This window comes from Periplaneta americana, chromosome 11 (genome assembly GCF_040183065.1).
Source record: "Periplaneta americana isolate PAMFEO1 chromosome 11, P.americana_PAMFEO1_priV1, whole genome shotgun sequence".
In the NCBI taxonomy this organism is placed as follows: Eukaryota; Metazoa; Arthropoda; class Insecta; order Blattodea; family Blattidae; genus Periplaneta; species Periplaneta americana.
Genome location: NC_091127.1, coordinates 67140080 through 67155662, shown reverse-complemented (window position 1 = coordinate 67155662; position 15583 = coordinate 67140080).

The window sequence follows — 15583 nt, the reverse complement described above, 5'->3', positions numbered from 1 at the left end:
CCAGACATCTTTCTCGAAAGATTGCATCTTTCGCCTACTTTTGAGACATCGGTGAACTTCTTAGCAAGATACCCAACCCCGTGACATTAAGTGAAAAAAAAAGTATCACGAAATTAGGCAACTTTACCCTACATGTTGAGAGTATGTGTCTTACGTTAGCTATACTTAGGGGAGAGTCGGGTAGTATCGGACATCGGGTAATATCGGACAGTGAGTTTCTTTCATCTACCACACGATGATAGTACCTGATTGACATGGTTACGTTTCTGTGATGTCGCATAGAGAAACGTAACCATGTCATTCAGGTACTACCATATGGTGGTAGATGAAAGAAACGCACTGTCCGATACTACCCGATGTCCGATAGTACCTGATTGACATGGTTACGTTTCTGTGATGTCGCATAGAGAAACGTAACCATGTCATTCAGGTACTACCATATGGTGGTAGATGAAAGAAACGCACTGTCCGATACTACCCGATGTCCGATACTACCCGACTCACCCCTATTGTTGTCGCTGCAACCAATTCTCCTATTTTCAACCTGCCTGTAGTAAAAAAAAAGAGAAACAACATGCCGCTCGACAATGTATATATATATATATATATGTTGACAATAATTATTTTAGCTACTTCCTGTAGCGGCAGGCTTTTGATTCGTTCCCACTGCCACAGATTTAGTTAATTACAGATTTTCAGAGAGGAATGTTTAGTGTTCAGTTTTCATGGTTCCATTCAGCCATCTAAATTTTGTTATTTAAGACAGATTGTATCTGAATTTGGAGATAATGTTTTCTCTACGGACGGTGAAGTATTATTTGTAAGTTGTGCGAAACAAAGGTATCGGCCGAAAGAAAATTCACTATTCAACATGTGGATCACGATAAGCATATACGGGCAGTGCAACTCGCAAGTAAGAAGAAATCCACGCAACTTTATTGCAACAAAGTGTATCCATGAAGAAGAATAAATCATCAGATTTTTACAGAGAGTTTTGTAAAGCATTTGATGCTTCCTGCATTAAAGAAGATCTCACTGTCAGTGATTTAGCGCATTTCAAGTATGCTCCAGTTGTATCAGCGGATGTGGAAAGGCGTTTCTCACAGTACAAAAATCTGCTTTCCGACAACAGGCGTTCCCTAACTTCGAGAACCTTGGCATACTGGTGGTTACCTGCTGCAATAATTCTGAATAAGGTAATATTTTTGTATACGTGCTCTTTCTTGGAAATGCAAATTCGCGAGTTTAAATTAGTATTAGTTTTTAATTTCAGTTTTAACGTTACAGAAGTAAGAACTGTCCTGTACTGCCACATCCTAAAACGAAGACAAAAATGTTTAAGTCATTTTTAGATCATGTTATTGATTTTTTCAGGTCATTATATAGATAATATTTTTTAGATATTTTTAGGTAATCAAAATCCAGGCCCTGTTTATTATACAGGATGATTCACGAGCATTTACCTTCCCTTATGGAGCTTATTTCCGAATACATTCTGAGCAAAAGAATGTCATAAACATTTGTCCTAATCTCAATATTCTCAGAATTACACTAATTTGAAGTTGTTTGTAAAATAGGCCTGCCATTATTCTTGAGTTTTAAGAGTAAAAGAATATTACAGATTAAAGAATGAACTATTCAGGAGTATCATTTCTGTAATTAGCTACTATTCTGAAGCTAAAAATGTGTTGTGAATTCTATAGTTGCTTCGTACAGAATTTTTTTTCTCGATTTTTAACTACAAAATTACATTTTCTTACGTATTTATCACAACAATTGGTACAAATCACGCCACTCTTGTAAATTATGTAAGACTGTACATTATGATGCATAATTAAACTGTAAAGAATTAAGTTCTTAAAATCGTATGATTTGTAACAATTTTTGTAATAAGTGAGTAAGAATGATGTCATTTTTAGTAAAAAATTGAAAAATAAAGTCTGTACAAAGCAATTAACAACACATTTTTAGCTTCAGAACACTAGCAAATTAAAGAAATGACACTACTGATTAATTCATTCTCTATTTGTAATATTTTTTACCAATAAAACTAAAGAAAAAAGGTATTTTACTAACAGCTTCAAATTAATGTAACTGCGAAAATATTGCGATTTGGACAAATGTTTATATGACATTTTTCGCTCAGAATGTCTTCGGAAATAAGCTCCGTAAGTGACCGTAAATCCTCATGAATCACCCTGTATACTAATCATATCCAGTCTTGGTTTATTTCTGCTCGCGTTCACTACACTATGTTGGTCAAATCCCCATTCATCTTCAACATCTGACTCGGTAGACGTACTCAATATGCTGTGTGAGACGTGTCACATATTTTAACATTGAATTAATTGAAACGTGGTTAATAAAATTTTACTGGATGGCAATTATTTCGTACACTACTGTGTACACTGTGTAAGATTGCAGAATTGAATAATTTTAGATTTTCGGTGAACCTTGATAACTATTACCCGGTTACGTTCAATTCTGATTTCAGTGAACTTTATGTAGGGACAACATTCATCTAAGAAGATAGCGATAAGTACAATTAATTGAAAGATTGTGTAATATTGAAGTGAGTGAAGCCTAACGTGAGTACCTCTGCACTTCGTTAGCACATAATTAGTTTCCACTAAATTACATTCAACATTGTGTGTGCTGTAGAAGCTGCTGTACATCCTCCTATAGTCAGACGAACGTAAAATTGTGAAAATAAATTACGAACTTGCTGCATATTACGTGAGAAACAAAACTAATTTAACACATCCCAAACAACTTGTGTGCGCGACGCCATCTGCGACCGGCTTGGAGCACAACTAAATATTGGTTTGTAGAGCGGTCAGCCGTTTTCTCTATTAGCTCAGATCGTATACAATTGACTAACCTACACAGAATGGAGCCCAAATCTGCTTGATTAAAGTGCACTGGGTTTAAAACTAACTTTGAATCGAACAACAACTCGTAACAGAAATTACAAAAAATCGAGAAAAAATTTATAAACGGTTGAAATGCGAATCACGTCGAATGTGAATGGCAAGAGAAATTAACGTTCTCCACGACTTAAGGCTGGTCCACAATAAACCGGAAAACGGAAACGACAACGAAAACGAGAACGGAAATATTGTTAAAATAAATGTATTTAAATGTGAGCATTCGCAATTAACTTTTATGTTCCCGTTTTCGGCCTCCGCAAGCTTCTCGTTAATTGTGAATGCTCACATTTAAATATATTTATTTTAACAAAACTTTTGTCCTCGTTCTCGATGTCGTTTCCGTTCCCGGTTTATTGTGGACCAGCCTTTACACGTAAAACATGACGAATCCAATGGGAGGATGCACTACACTGCTCCGTCGATATAGGAGGAGTCAGTGTTCACCTACTTAGATATAAGAAGCGGAACAAGTCCCTTGCAATAGGCAAGCGGTAGAGAATGAAAGTCGAGGAATATTATGGGGAAGAGAACATCGATCATAAGGGAATGGATATATAAGAGTTGTTAATTCATTGTAATAAAGCAAATCTGATACAACATTAATGTAAATTCATTTTATTTCTTAGAATATACGTATAAATATAACATAAATAAATAAATAAATTGCACAAATAAATAAATTACATAAATAGGCCTACATAGATAAATAAGTGAACGAATAATAAATACCTTAAACTCTGTAGTAATATCCTTAATATTTTCGCCGTTTTATAGACGTTGAATAATACACCGTGTCTCGCTTAGAGGGATCGAGAAATAAGTGATAATTTCAAGTGTAAATAATGATTTATTAACATAACTTTTTACATAATTTGATGTAAAAACTCTCCGAGTTTCGGAGAATGCTGAATGCAACTCGATGTGTGCTCCATGAGTTGCCCTGCAGACATCTAGACGACGATATTCAACCTCCCCCCAATTGTTCTCTGGCATTTGTGGAGTCACTAACGTAGCTGCATTTGTGATGCGTTGTCTCAGTTCCTCCAAAGTATTAGCTCTGCTTCTTTGGTACACAGCATCCTTCACAAAGCCTCAGAAAAAATGTCCAAGGAGGTGTTTTTCCTAACCGTTCGTGGATTTTCTCCAAACATATTCACGTCATCCGCATAGACATGAAACTGATGTAACCCAACATTTTTTATAATGTCGAAAATAAAAAGAGGGTAGCCTGAGATTTTGTTTGTGTTTTATATTAAAAGAAATGTTCTGTTTATTCTTGATTTATTTGTAACATAAAATCATAAGAGAAAGAATGTACTCACACGGTATGGACAAGATCTCAACATTTCAGAAAAAAATTTTACATGACGTCCTATGAGTATCTGTCATTAATCTTAGGGCATTCTTTTGTAAAAGAAAAATGTTTATCTTCAGATGAGTTAGAATATTAATTCATATTTGTTTTTAAAATGAAATTATACAAAGTCTGCCTCTTTATGGATATTTTTGTCGTCAATAGAGCGCAATAATATGCAACAAAGAGAGCTGAACTTAAGAATAATATATACTGTGTTTGTTTCCAAGTCAAGCGATTATGTACAGTTCCAAATCAAGACACTTTGTGCTTATAGATTGAGTTAATTTTCACATAATCTAATAGCGAAGGGAAGCTGACTAGCTGTGTATGTGCTAAATTTAATTAACTGGTTCTATCATTATTAAGTGCTAATTTATTTTCACTAAATCATTAATACATTAACTTTAATATTATATTAGGAACATTTATGTATAATCTCACTTGTATCATTTGCAAGTAAGATTATCTGAGATGAATTATTTATGGTTAAGACTACGGAGTAAATCACTGCTATGAACTCCTTAGAACAACAGTGAACACAAACAACTGCGCCCTGCGGATCTTCATGTTTAATATTCCTAAATTCCAAGTAAGTCTGTGACGTTACAATACATATTAAGGCTTGTATAGGCACAGCCAACTAGAATGTAGACTCTACTCGGATAAGATTCAGGCTATCACAGTGGCAATCCGGATGTATTATTTTATGATAGTTTCCTTCCTAATTCATATGGTGAGTTTCGTTACTATTAAAATTTATGGCACAAAGGCCTCAAGGTAAGCAACGACTCTTTTTTCATCAGTAATTCTGTTGATATTGTCCATTCTGTTGATATGGGGCTAACATAAGATATTACAAAAAGGCTTCTTCTAATTTTGTAAATCAGTGCTGTCCAGAAAAAATGTCCCGCCTGAATTTTCTAAGTTTCAGATTCAACGCATTGTACATGCTTAGTGCTCCATAGCAATGGTACACACGAGATCGCTTTGGCAGTTTATGAAATTAATTTTAGTTCGCCTTTTGTCGTAACTCAAAAGAAAATGAAATGAAAATTGGTGTAATCTTAATAATAAAATAATATTTATAATTCGTGCAGTAAAGTAGAATGATTGTAAACGAAATTAATCTTCCATTGTGCCTATGTGGCGAAGGAAAGCTTTATCTTCACATTCATATCGCTCCATATGTATTCTTTCTGTCCTCATAAATAGTCACATCTGTATAGCAGACTGTGTGGGCACAGACTTTCCGCGTTTTCAGTTTCATTATTGAAATTATTGTATGAACAGACTATCTTGCAACGCCAACTTCTTTAGAGAGTACACACATGTCCGGGGTCTGTAGTCTTCCAATAAAGCCTTTGCAACCTCAATGTGGACATCGTCACTTCCAACGAAGGGTCTACGGTTTGAGTCCACAGTTTTCTCTTTCACTGCGAAAGGCTTCTTCGTATCTGGCATTAGTTTCGTTATGGTAAGATTTCTCTCCAGCAAACTTGCTGTAATGCCCTAAGAACTGAGTTGCCGGTTTTTTTCGTGCAACTTGGATTTTGATTATGCATCTTTATTCGTATTTCTTGAACATTCCTTAAGGGCGTATTGCTTACTGCATATAAGAAAACAGTTACTGTATTCACAAAATATTATTTTCAACATTTAAGTATCGCTGATTTGTACAACAATGATTTCTCTGTAACACACTAATGATCACAACTGAGAACGCTCATTTACGTAATTCTCTGGACTGTCAGAATTTAATTTCTTCTTCTTCTACGTCACGGTTTAGGCCTTTCATTAGCCTGTTCCGGCTCCAAATTGTTGCTGCCTCCATCTTTTCTTAGGTCTTCCTAAGTTCCTTTTTCCTCGTGGTGAGTAATTGTATGCTGCTTTTGGTATTCTATTGTTCGTCATCCTTGTTAGGTGGTTTTCCCAATTTGTTCTATATTTCACTATTGTTGTATTTAGTTCCTCTGCTTTTAGTTGCTGTCTTATTTCTGTATTGTGTTTTTTGTCTGTTCTTTGATATCCTGCTATTGGCCTGAGGAATTTCATTTCAGCAGCTTGTATTCTAGCTATATGTTGTGCCGTCATTGTCCATGTTTCGGATCCATAAGTAATTGTAGGAACTGCCATCATCTTATATAATTTCATTAGAGAGTCTTTTCTGGCTTTATTTTTCAAGGTTCTTTTTAGTGTTCCTGTTATATAGTTAAACTTGTTTAACTTGTTATTTATATCTGTTTCTGTTGTGTATGTTATTTCGCAACCTAGGAAATTAAATTTTGAGACTTATTCTATTGCTTTATTTTCTAAAATTATCTTTGTCCGAACTGGATAAGAGCCCTTGAAAGCCATTGCCTTTGTTTTTCCTGATGATATTTCCATGTTGTATTTTTTTTATATTTCGTTTAATTTATATAGCATTCTCTGCATTTCGTCCTCTGTTTTTGCAATTAAAATCTGATCATCTGCGAAGGCTAACGTTTTTATTATCATATTTCCTAAATTAATTCCTCCTATTGTTATTTGTTTCCATGATCTTATCATGTCGTCTAGATATATATTAAAAAGAGTGGTTGATAATGGGCAACCTTGTCTAACTCCTCCTGTTATTCTTATAGGTTCTCTTTGGTTTATTTTTATTTTTGTTTTTCCGTACATATCTTTAATTACTTCTATCAAATATAATGGAATTCCCTTTTCATTTAATATATTCCACAATTTTGGTCTAGACACTTTGTCAAAAGCCTTCTTATAATCTATGAAAAGGATATGAGTTTCTAAGTTGAATTCCCTTCTTTTCTCAATTATTTGCTTTAAAGTAAAAACGTTATCTATGCAGCTTCTCCCTTTCCTAAAACCTGTCTGCTCTTCTGATATTATTATGTCGACTATATTTGATAGTCTTTGGCTTATTATTTTTGCGTATACTTTATATGTTGTACATTGTAAGCTTATTCCCCTATAATTTTCTGGGTTTGTTTTATCTCCTTTTTTAAATATCGATATTATCTTCCCTATTTTCCATTCTTCTGGCGTAGTCTTTTGTTTCCAACATTTGTTATAAAAATTTAATAGCCTTTCTTGAAAATTTCTCGGGGCATATTTTAATAATTCTATATTTATATTGTCTATTCCACATGCTTTATTATTTCTACTTTTCTTTAGTGCTTCTAACATCTCTTGCATTTCTAAGTCATCTACTTCTATGTACTGTTTGTTTTTTCCTATAGTTTCTTCTTCATTTTCTTTATCAGGTCATAATTTCTCGTAATAATTTTCTAATTCTATATCTTGTATAATTATCAGATTTGTTTTATCTTTTTCTTGGGAATTAAGGCTTCTTATAAATTTATATACTTTGTCCTGTCTTCCATGTAAATTGTGTTCCATTTCTGCTATGTAGTTTTCCCAATGTTCTCTATTTAGTTTCCTAGTATATCTTTTTACTAATGCTCTTGCTCTATTATATTCTATTTTATTCTGATCATTCTTGTTATTAAGATATTTCAAATAAGCCTCTTTTTTATCACTCACTAATTTCTGAATTTCGGGATCCCATTTTTTAAGCCTTTTTTCCTCCCTCCTACTTTCTTTGTCCCTAAAACTTCTTTTGCTGTTTTATGTAAGAGTCCTCTAATACATTGCCATTCTTCTTCAATTTCCTCTTTTGGCTCTTCTGCGTTTGTATAATCTCTTAACCTTTTATATAGGTCTTGTATCGATTCTTCTTCTAGTAACTTTATTTTATAGATTTCTTGTTTTTCCTCTTCTTTCTTTTTTGATTCTTCATTCCAATTTCTACACCATTTCTTTTGTATATTTATTTTGCTAATCAGTAGAAAATGATCGCTGTGAATGTCGCTTCCTCTAAAGACTCTTGTGTCCCTAACCAGGTTTTTCATTTTTTTGGTTAACCATAATGTAATCTATTATTGAGCATGAGCCTCTCTCACTTCTCGTATATTTATGAATTTCTTTATGTTTGAAGTAGTTATTAGTTATTCTCAGTTGATTAAAGCATGCGAAATTTAGTAGCGTTTTTCCATTATTATTTAATGTTTCTTCTCCATTATTTCCTGTTACATTTGTGATTGGTGTTTTCCCAATACGAGCATTTACATCACCTGCTATGATTAGATAATCATTTTTATTTGTTTGATCTATTACTTTTTGTAGTTGCTGATAGAATTCTATTGTATCTTGCTTTCTGCCCTCTTCTGGTGCATAGATTCCTATTAGTGTAAGGTTTCCTTTTGGTATTTTGCATCTTATTTTCATTATTCTCTGGTTTACCCATTCATATGTTGTTATTGTGTTTCTTAATTTTGTGCTTACTAATATTGCTACTCCTGCTTGAGCTCTTTCAGTTATTTCAATCCCACTATAAAACATTGTATAGTTGTTTAGGTCTTGGCTTCCTTTTTGTTTCTTTTTCGTTTCTGTTATCACTGCTATGACTATTTCTCTTTCTTTTAGTTCTCTTTCCAGTTCGATTTCTTTGTGGTGTATTCCTCTGACGTTCCAGGTTGCTACTTTAATTTGATCTTGAATTCCAAAACGTTTGTCCTTATGTTTTGCTTTTGTCGTCAGCCGTAGGTCAGTCCGGCTATCTCTTTGGAGCTTGTAAGTATTTTTAAATGTCCCCTGAGTACAGTACTAACGTTCTGCAGGGTTAGTCCTTTGGAGGGGCTGCCTCCTCAAAGCCTATGGACCTGCTTCCTTGTGTATTAACCCCGCAGGGAGGGTTGTCTCTTGCGCCTTCTGCCGTTGAGGTCTTCACTCTTGTTTCCCTGAGCTGGGTCTCTTATTTCATCTCCAGAGATTGGGTTGCCACTTCCGCCATTTTCGCCGTTTCGATGTTCCCATCTCCACGCCATATCTGCCGTTGTGGTCTTCCGTGTTTGCAGCTCTCCAGATTGGTCCGTTGCTCCCACGTTGTGGATTATTCTTAGTTCCCTCACTTCTTATCTAACCGCAAGCCTAAGCTTCCCAGTTTTGATCGTCTGGTTCATTGGTACTAAGCCTCCCTACCTCGTCAAGGTGATAATCCACAGGGAATTTAACAGTATTAAAAAACAAACTCATTAAGCATTGTCTTACTGCGAAGAGTTCAAGGCAGTAAAGTGAGTATTCTAACTTATTGCAAATGTTTCGAAATTTTTACTGTTTTGTTCCGCTTTATATTTGCACAGTCAGCTACTTACTTCTAGGTATTTACAGTACGATTATTTAGTCCTGACAGTTGCCGGCAATCTGCGCCTGGGTCAGGCGAGTCCATTAAGGTACACCAAGGAATGTTCAGGTTAGTCTGTCGCCTGCAGTCAGAGCGATCGGATGTCACACATGCGGTATAGCGTTGTGTTTCCAGTACCGTTAAGCTGTACTGCATTTCTTTACCGTCCGCTCGCCCTTATCTCTACTCCGGAACTCTCCCCACTACTTCTATTACTTCCTCTCTTTCGCGTCGCTGAGCTGTCAGGACTAAATAATCGGTCTGTCGCTTTATTTGAATTTGGGAATTGCGTGTTATTATTCGGTTGAGAAGCTGTTGTTATCTAGTCTGCTGTCAAAACATCAGAAAGTTAGAATTTATAAAGCAGTTATATTACCGGTTGCTCTGTATGGTTGTGAAACTTGGACTCTCACTTTGAGAGAGGAACAGAGATTAAGGATGGTTGAGAATAAGGTTCTTAGGAAAATATTTGGGGCTAAGAGGGATGAAGTTACTGGAGAATGGAGAAAGTTACACAACTCAGAACTACACGCATTGTATTCTTCATCTGACATAATTAGGAACATTAAATCCAGTCGTTAGAGATGGGCAGGGCATGTAGTACGTATGGGTGAATCCAGAAATGGATATAGAGTGTTAGTTGGGAGACCGGAGGGAAAAAGACCTTTGGGGAGACCGAGACGTAGATGGGAGGATAATATTAAAATGGATTTGAGGTAGGTGGGATATGATGATAGAGACTGGAATAACCTTGCACAGTATAGGGACCGATGGCGGGCTTATGTGAGGGCGGCAATGAACCTAGGGTTCCTTAAAAGCCATTTGTAAGTAAGTAAATAAGTAGTACAAAGATTTAGTTCTTTTTTTGTTTCTATCCTTCCGTATTCAGGTTAAAATAAAATGAAACAGTCCGTGGTTTATATCCAGCATAACGAACGGCATGTGCCTCGTTATTCTGTACAACAAAGATTGAAAATTCGGGTCGACCAAATTAAAGGAGTAATAAGACAGACTTGATGTTAGCACATGGCAGCAGGTGTGATTGCTCAAGGTCGTAAACACGACTAATGAAATTTAAACTATGTTTGGCCACGGGAGTTCTTTTGTTGGATCTCTACTTACAGGGCAGTTGTGTTTGGAGCTACAATATTGACTATCAATGCGGTGTGACGTTTCATCAAGGCCCGGTGCGTTGAACCTCATTTACTGGAAGAATGGAACCATAATCGGTGGAATGACCGATATTAAACTGTGTTATTATGAATCGGGTTGCAGGGCAATGGAACTTTGATTGAACTCTGACAATAACAGTTTATTGGGAGCGCCATACACAGCGCAGTTTACTCAAATACTGCCGGGGTTAATTCCACTGTTCGTGCAGCTCGTATTCATAAAATCATGACAACTAATTTTCACTGTTAAAATTTTCGAGTGGTTAAAAATTGTATTTTTTGTTTCAATGTTATCTTTGTCCTCCATCGAAGTTTGATTTCTACCATGACTTTCACTTCCTCACTTCTAAGAAGTACAAAGTGGAAGTATTTTATTTCATTAATCAGATTTCGATCGATTACAATTTTTCCTCAAGCATTTGTTTATAAAATAATTATTTCTGTCCTCTGGTTCGTGTCTGAAATCTTAAAATTTCCTTATAGCCCTTGAAGAAAAGTAATTGAAAACAGCTCTGTTTTATGGGATGTGATTAATGGAGTACAGTGAGAGTGGAAGATCTTAGTATTCATTCATTCATTCATTCATTCATTCATTCATTCATTCATTCATTCATTCATTCATTCATTCATTCATTCATTCATTCATTCATTCATTCATTCATTCATTCATTCATTTATTTTATTCCATAGATCTTACATGAGCAATGAAGCTTTAAGATGTGGAACAAGTCAAAATTTTACAATATTACAATTACAATTTTTACAAATTTTTACAGTTTTACAATTTAGTAATTTTCTACAATTTTTATAATTTTGTGCAATTTTTTACAATATTTTGGCGACATGTAGTGAGATGAGGTGAGGTCCGAGGATTCGCCAAAATATTACCCGGCATTTGCCTTTTGGTTGGGGAAAACCTCGGAAAAACCCAACCAGGTAATCAAATCAAAGGGGTTGAAGCCGAGGACTCGCCATAAACCACCCGGCTTCAGTTCCACAGCTGTGGAAAACCTCGGGAGAAACCAAAGACCAAAGAGGGATCCAACCCAAGCCCGAACGCAGCTCCGGATCAGCAGCCCAGCGAGTCTGCCGACTGAGCTACATCAATGGCTCTACTAAAAGTATATAATACATAGCCAATCAGATTATTAAATTTACAAACGCAAACGATCATTCATAAGTTGAGCTATATGTATAATACAAAACAAGTAAGTTAATAAAATTTAAGGCATACAATATTCACAAAAACACTAATAAAATGTCGATGGTTTGGTTATCAGCAGGGCGTGGATTTTGATGACATGTCATCTTTGTTTTCTTTACATCCTTAGCAACGTCCTTAAATATATAAATCCTGGATACGAGCTGCTTGTTACAGAAATGTAGAGTTTTTAAGTCATTTTTGGTCATTCTTCGCTGTTCTTTTAGGTATTTTTCTTTGTATATTTTGAGGTCAATTTTGGTCATTTTTTCATTTTGAGGGCATTTCTGGTCATATTTTAAATTTTAAGATGATTTGTTAGTAATTTAAGCTAATGGATTCAACAACGAACTAAAATTTCCCAATAGCCTATAGCAAAACATGCAAAATTAGTACTGACACTAATCCATTCAAATGAGGAATCTGAAAAGATTTTCTAGATAGTAAGTGATGTCAAAAGGAAAAAGAGAAATATAATAGGAGATGAAACACTCAGCTGAGTTGTTTTCCTACGCTCTGCCTTCCAAACAAAAGAATTGAACTGTAGCTCCTTTGAAGTCACAAACGTCCAGCTTAGTCTCTGCGATTGGGATACACTATGCTAGATATGGGGGAGATTTGGTGATTTTTACATTTATCCTTCTCTTTTATTTTAGTTAAATAATTAATTATAGTCTACTTAATTATTAAATGTAGCTCATACTGTATGTTGTGGGAAAATTTGTGTTCGTGTGGGAAATTTTTTACTTTTATATGGGAATACTATAGTAGACAGTCTAGAGATCTGTTTAAATTAACTGTTAAGGCTATGGTCCGGTGAAAATAACGAAAAACCATTAAAAATGAAAAATTTGTTTGTAACTCTAAAGAATTAAATATTGTTTCAGTTTTCTAAATCTGTGCTTATTTTGGCCCTAAGACAATTTAAAGCAGCTCAGAACGACTTTCATGGGCCCAGCGCTTGCGTGGATGACCTTGTATAACATGCGGAAGATATTCATCACTCTTTTTTTTTTTAATTTATTGAATATGCCTGATCGAGTAAAATTTATATTCAGGGGCTATATGAGAACAGATACATAATAATAATAATAATAATAATAATAATAATAATAATAATAATAATAATAATAATAATATGTTGTACAACATAATATAACAAATTATAAAGCTACAGTGTGTGAAAAATATAAAACATGACAAAAATTAAAGAATAAAAATAAATAAGAACATTGAGGTATCACTGAAAGGAGGAAAGAAGAAAAAGTTTGAAACCATAAAATACTGTAAATAAACCAACCGAGAATTAAAATAGTTTTGCCAAAAACGTTCTTTCTTAAACATTTCTTAAAACACCTGGGATTTGGTAAAATTTTGTATCCTAATGGAAGTTGATTAAAAAGTTATTAAAATTACTTAATCCCTTTCTTACCATAAGTTAATCAATCTGAGAACAAAATATATTTGTTTGTAGCGAGTGTAGCGAAAGCCATGGGTATGGCTAGTTTTCTTTTCTCAATCGTACTACCAGGGACTGGAATGCTTTACCTGCGGACTTACTAAAGGCTTTACCAATAACCAAAAATGTATTTAAAAATATCCTTAAGGACTTTACTAATAGACGGTAGTATATTATACACATTATTTAAAGAGTGTAATTGATATTTTGTTATTTGAAGTGTTGTATCAGTGAAGAAGTGTGTTGTGTCAGTGAAGTGCGTTGTATAAGTGAAGTGTGTTTGTGTCATTGAAGTTTCATAGTTTATAGTGGCAGTGCAAAGTATTTGAACAGTGAAATGTTTTTGAAGTGTTAGTGAAATCAGGATAGAATCAGTGAAATGTGTCGTAGATTCAGTGCAGTGAGTGAGTTGTCAGCGAAATGAGTGTAGTGCTGAAAGGTACTTGTGTAGGTATGAACATATCATACTCGTGGGTTTTAGTTCGAACTTAGGATTAAGATACAAATTAGATCTACTTTAAATGTTATTTTAAGTGATCGTGCTTCATTTAATTTAGGATGCTCCCTGTTATTATTATTATTGTTATTATTATTATTATTTTATTATTATTAATTATTATTAGTATTATTATTAATGTATTATTAATTGTGTGTGTTTATTATTAATTGTCATTATTGAGTGTAATTAATTACCATTCCCACCGAGTATATACCCATTTGCAGTGTGAATAAATACATGTACATACATACATTAATGAAACTCATTCTTTACAAGTTAATAACTCTACTTACATGTTTTTGTTTAGAATGTATTGCAGTAATGATAGTTAAAAACCTAATAGAAATTTGTCTCGCGGAAATAGTGCTAGAAGATGGATATATTTCGTGTTAGAGAACATTTCCAATGTTTGATTGTCTAGCAGAGATTAGACTCTTGCCATGCTGTAGAAGAAGCAGCGATATAAAAAGGGAAAGAGACATAGGAGAGATAATGACAGCGATAGTTACACTCCCTGTCGTCTTCAGCGCTAGCGAGTTTCCCGTCCAAGACCTCCTCCTCCCCATCTTCTAGTAGAATTTTACGGCCTGCTAAAGCCCCTTGCGTTCTTTACAACGTCCATTTTCTTCTTGTTACCGTTAGCAGGGGAAGAGAAAAGACCGGTGAGGGAAAGGCTGTTACTGTGTTGAAACAGTTTTCTTTCTTTTTTTACATGAGACGGCTAAGGTAAGCTGCCATACTTTCACTAGTTTCCACCCCGAAACCCCCGCTGCAGCTCCTTGTACAATAATAGTACAAGAAGTTTTATAACAGACTAAAAAGACACCACTGCAATGTACATAGATCGCCTCTGCACGTAAAAGTTTACTTCTAGTAGCTTTCCCCTTTGTTAACGTAGTATATTTGGTTGTAATTAGGTTTCTTATAATGATTATTTCTAAGCGTGGCACCATTTTCAGAATTTAGTGCTACTAGTTCACTGCTGCCGCTACAACATTTAATACCATCACCCAGCACTTCTTTGCTTGTACTTATGCAGTAGCGGCCGGTGTCCGAAACCTCGGCGAGGCCGAGTTTAAGTACCTCCCAGACGGAATGTTTATTATTGATTATATTAATTATTATTGTTACTACATTATTAATATTATTGGTGAAACTATAAAAGATAGAGAATATGAAGATGTGCAAGCTTTGTTTTGTTCTTGTTAAGGAAGGAGTATTTTATTATATTTTAATATTCGAAACAATTTTCTGTTTTCTTGACTTAGCAACACTGAATTTGTACAAAAGTATCAATTGTGGGTACTTTTTGAAAAGCTCTTAATGAGTATTATTTGAAAATAAAAACATATATTGGGTGTTCCATTTAAAAAAAGAGAGTTGAAGTTACTTCCGGTTAAACTGGAAGTAGAAAAAACTCGGTAATACCATTATTGAGTTCTTAGTATATGGTTATCCCCACACACCAAGTTTCATGTCACTGAACCACATGCTTAAAAAGTTATTAGGTGGTGCGAGTCTTTTAACTTACCCTGTATAATGCATATTGTTCAGAAAACAGAAACAGAGATAGAACTTCTGTGTCAAGATATAATTAAGGTTGAGTATGTAATACAGAGAGTCTTATTATAAACCACCGTTACCTTTAACATCTATATTAATTTTAAATAGGCGACTTATTTTATTAAGTGGCAGAATCATAATAGACGAAATTCCGACAGAAGAGTAG